This window comes from Xiphophorus hellerii, chromosome 12 (genome assembly GCF_003331165.1).
Source record: "Xiphophorus hellerii strain 12219 chromosome 12, Xiphophorus_hellerii-4.1, whole genome shotgun sequence".
Classification (NCBI taxonomy): Eukaryota; Metazoa; Chordata; class Actinopteri; order Cyprinodontiformes; family Poeciliidae; genus Xiphophorus; species Xiphophorus hellerii.
Window position 1 is genome coordinate 32519158 of NC_045683.1, and position 5003 is coordinate 32524160.

The 5003-nt window shown below is 46.8% G+C and overlaps 1 long non-coding RNA gene across 1 annotated transcript; it reads left to right on the top strand.

Annotated features, from left to right (window-relative positions):
- Nucleotides 1-2581: 2581 nt before the first annotated feature.
- On the top strand, nt 2582-4572 carry LOC116729403 (uncharacterized). Its single transcript, XR_004341145.1, has 3 exons — nt 2582-3587; nt 3657-3733; nt 3803-4572. It is a non-coding gene; the product is annotated as an uncharacterized LOC116729403 (long non-coding RNA).
- The last annotated feature ends 431 nt before the right edge of the window (nt 4573-5003 follow it).

The following is a 5003-nucleotide window of genomic DNA, read 5'->3' on the forward strand; positions in this document are numbered from 1 at the left end:
AAGTCCCAGCAAAGGTAGCTACGATGGTGTGCCAGACGGCTTCAGTTAATGTGCAACAGCAGGTGGAGGACTTGGATTTGTCCTCCTTGTCCGTGGAAGGACAAGGTCAGGTGAGGTCATTGCTCAATCAGTATATGACAGTTTTCTCATCTCACGATGGCGACCTGGGCTGTACTAATGTGATAGCTCATGACATTCCTCTGATTGATGATGTCCCAGTTAAACAACGCTATCGGCGCATTCCCCCTTCTGATTATGAGGTGGTGAAGGACCATATCAATCAGTTACTTGCTTCACAGATCATTAGAGAAAGTAGCAGCCCATATGCATCTCCCATCGTCTTAGTTAGAAAGAAAGATGGGAGTATTCGTATGTGTGTTGACTATAGAAGACTAAATAGCAAGACCCGAAAAGATTCTTTCCCCCTTCCACGAATAGAAGAATCGTTGGATGCTTTGTCTGGCGCATGTTGGTTTTCCACCCTCGATCTTGCTAGCGGATATAATCAGGTTCCAGTTGTGGAGGCGGACCGTCCAAAAACTGCCTTTTGTACCCCCTTTGGGCTGTTTGAATGGAACCGAATGCCTTTTGGGCTCTGTAATGCGCCTAGTACATTCCAACGGCTAATGCAGCGGATTTTTGGGGACCAACAGTACCAGTCTGTCTTGTTGTATCTTGATGACATTGTTGTCTTCTCTTCAAGTGTGGATCAACATCTGGAACGCTTGAAAGTGGTGCTGGGCCGACTTCAACAACAGGGGCTTAAAGCAAAGCTCAGTAAATGTTCCTTCTTTCAAAAAGAGGTACGTTATTTAGGACATGTGATCTCTGGTGAGGGGGTTGCTACAGATCCTAGTAAAACTGAAGTTGTAGCCAATTGGCTAACTCCTACTAAAGCCTCAGAACTTCGGTCATTCCTTGGCTTTGCCAGTTATTACCGTCGTTTTGTGGAAGGTTTTGCAAAATTGGCAGCTCCATTGCATAAAGCGGTGGCTCAGTGTGGTGGTACCGGCAAGAAACCTGACCATGGACTTGCTGCATGTTGGACTGATGAATGTCAAAAGAGCTTTGAAGTCTTGAAGGCTAAGCTAACAGCAACACCAGTGTTAGCCTATGCAGATTTCACTCAACCATTTATCTTGGAGGTTGATGCCAGCCATGGTGGCCTGGGAGCAGTCCTCTCTCAAATGCAGGCAGGCAAGGTGAGACCGATTGCTTATGCTAGTCGAGGCTTGAGACCCACCGAGCGGAACATGGCAAATTATAGCTCCATGAAGCTTGAGTTCTTGGCCCTCAAGTGGGCCATGACCGACAAGTTTAGAGAGTATCTATTGGGGAACAAATGTATTGTATACACTGATAACAACCCTCTCAGCCATTTGTCCACTGCTAAATTGGCTGCCACTGAACAGAGGTGGGCTGCTCAGCTAGCCTCTTTTGATTTTGAGATCAAGTATCGGTCAGGGCGGTGTAATACGAATGCTGATGCACTTTCTCGTCAGCATCCACCTGATCCGCCAGATGTGAAAGCCATGCTTCCAGGTACAGCTATGCCTAAAGCATTACAGGAAGCTTTGGGACTTGAAAAGGTTGAGGCAACCCAAGCAGTTGTTGCAGTTTTGCCACAGCATACTACAGCTGAACTTTGTGCTTTGCAGCAGACTGATCCTTTTTTGCAGGACTTGTTGGTGTTTTGGAGGAAAGGACAGCATCCTAGTCGAGAGGAGCGAGCCCAGCTGTCCCCATCCGCCTTGGTGCTGCTCCGGCAGTGGGACCGGTTTGTCGAGAGAGATGGCGTTCTCTATCGAAAGGTATTTAGATCAGATGGTGGTGATGCTGTGTTCCAGTTGGTGTTGCCAAGTGTGCTAATTAAGGATGTCCTGACTCAAGTCCATGAAGAACATGGTCACCAGGGAGTGGAGCGAACTTTGGCGCTCTTGCGGTCCCGGTGTTACTGGCCTCATATGGCCTCTGATGTGGCTCAATGGTGCCAGGCTTGTGAGAGGTGCCAAGTGGCAAAGGATGTTCACCCTAAAGCTTATGGCTACATGGGACATTTACTAGCATCACGTCCTAATGAAATTCTGGCCATTGATTATACCACCTTAGAGCCCACCCAGAATGGCTTGGAAAATGTTTTGGTCTTGACAGATGTTTTTAGTAAATATACTGTTGCTGTCCCTACACGGGATCAGCGAGCGGCCACTGTGGCTAAGGTCTTGGTGTCTGAATGGTTTTATAAGTTTGGCGTTCCTGCTCGGTTGCATTCTGACCAGGGTCGTAACTTTGAGAGCTTGCTTATCCAGCAGCTGTGTAACTTGTATGGTATTGTAAAATCACGCACCACTCCTTACCATCCGGAAGGAAATGGCCAATGTGAGCGCTTCAATCGGACGCTGCACAATCTGTTAAGGACACTGCCTGTGTCCCGAAAAAGGGATTGGCATGCCTGTTTGCCCCAGGTTCTTTATTGTTATAATACAACTCCACACCAATCTACTGGAGAGTCACCATTTTTTTTAATGTTTGGTCAGGAACCTAGATTGCCCCTGGATTTCCTGTTGGGTAGAGTTAAGAGTCCAGTTGGTGGGTCTATCCATGAGTGGGTTCAAGAGCATCAAGCTCGATTGCAGGTAGCCTTTGATGGGGCTAGAGAGCACCTGAAACATGCTGCAGATCGCCGAAGGCAGGCTCATGATACCCAGGTGAAACATCTGCCATTAAAGGAAGGGCAACTTGTGTTTTTGCGTGACTTTACTGCTAGGGGGCCTCATAAGACAAGAGACCGATGGAGCTCTGTGAAGTACAAGGTATTGAGGGCACCAAAGGGGGGTGGCTCTGTTTACACCATTGTGCCTCTGGATGACCAAACTAAAGTAAGACAGGTGCACCGTACCATGTTAAAATCTGTGGTTGGTGTTGTTCCTCCTGATCACACTCCTCCCCATAACTTGCCTCCCGTAGAAAAGGGACTGACTGAGGATAATGGCCCCTTTGATTATGATCTGTTTGTTTGTGAACAGCAACCCCTAGTGGTTGCTTCTGCCTTACCTCCTAGTAGGTTGCGGCCTCAAATTCCATCTCAGGAACCTGGACCACCTTCTGTACCCGCTGCACCCACCGAACCCTCTACATCTTTGGCTGGTCCATCTGTCAGCTGTGCTGACCCAGTGGCCCTACGTCGCTCCAACCGTCCAACTGCTGGTCGACATACTAATGTGAACCATCTCCCACGGCCAGCAGGAGACATTCATCCTAGGGGCGCTTCTGCATCTTTGTCAACTGTATCAGCTTTGTTTAGACCTTGGAACTGATAACATCGGTTTTGAATCAGCCATCGTCGGGTCGACGATGCAAGAAGGGGGGGTAGAATGTAGTGGTATAGAAATATACATATTCCTATACAAATAGTTTCCAGGTGTGACGCTCCGGTTGGGTAAAGTGGGCGGGGTATATAAGCGGCCGCTGTGCCCAGTCAGACATGTGTCTTCCTCATCATCCACTGTGTGGCCCGCGTCTCTTGGGTTCCGGCGGAAGAAAAGGCAACATATCGCCAGTGTGGTGCATGCTGTTTTGATTCCCTGGTGGTAGGTTTCCTCTCTCCCTGCACTATTGCTGATCTTTGTTAGAAAATCTAAATTTAAGTATGATTGTAGGTGAAACGCTATTGTGCTGCTCTCCTCTGCTTCCTCGTTCAGCGAGTGTGTGTGTGCGTTTTTGCCTGGATTGACAGGTAAATAAATAATGCTCATTGGAAGCTCCAGTTTGTTGCAGTTCTGTCTAAAATGATTAACTTTCCTAGGTTTCCCCATATTCGAACCATTGCTGCTCTTTTGGATCCCGGATTGTGCACGTCATCAGTTGAACTCGGACTGTGGTGGCGCCTGCACGCCTTAATTGAAGCGGTGTTTGGGGTGTGGCATCGGCGCGCCGAGCTCGCCTCCTGCTGTGGCGTGACCAGAGCCACACCGGATCTTAATCTTCAACTTGGATTTTCTATTTTTTTCTTTATTTAGTTTCCAGCCCTTTAGTTCCTTTAGATAATTGTTTATTTATTTGGGCGGATATTGTTTTTCTTTTGTTGTATTAAGTATAAGGTTGTTGTATTTGGTTAACTGTTTTTCTGTTGTTTGCAGTTGCTGAGGCCCGGTGGCGGTGCTGGTGTGGTGACGGTGTCTCCCTCTTTTTTGTGCCGTGATTCCTGAGTTTTGGTTGTCTCACTGCGTCTGGTGCTTTTACGGTTTTTTTGTTTGCTGTGTTTGGTGGATGCCGTCCCTATAGTGGCCCCTTCTGCCGGTGACCTCAGCTACTATAGTTTTTTTTCTGTTTTTCCTTAGTTTTTTTGTTGTAAAGAACTGGTTTTAAAAAGAGTTTTAAAAGAATTTAATAAATAGCTTTTTGTGTATTTGAAATTGCCTCAGATGTTTTAATTCATGCATAACCGAACCTGTGTGCTTTAAAGAAAAGAGGTAATATTCTCTGGGTGAAATTCCCAGGGTGGCGCTGTGGAGCAACTTAATTGGGTTTAGAAATTTAAATTGCCCAATATTCTTGATTTTAACCTAGTCTCGCCACAGATACATCACACAGCCGTCCTGGATTCCTCCTCCTTTCTGAAAGGCAACAGTAGGGAACAGCAACCTTGCCATACAGCCTGCAAAAATAACAGTTTTTTTAATGCTGTTATTAACACTGCGATGCTAACTTTAAAGCAGGGGTGCCCAAAGTCGGTCCTCAAGGGCCGCATCCTGCACGTTTTAGTTCTCTCCCTAAAGTACCAGCAACCTTTTCAGCAAGTCAATGTTCTTCTTAGGCCTTCTAATGAGCCATCATTTGATCCAGGTGCGTTAAACCAGGAAGAGAACTAAAACATCCAGGATGCCGGCCCTCGAGGACCAACTTTGGGCACCCCTGCTTAAGGGAATGTGTCACATTATTTTAGTTCAGTAAGGGAAGCAACTTGTCATAGTCATTGAATGTTCCGTTTTACTGACGGGTCTTTG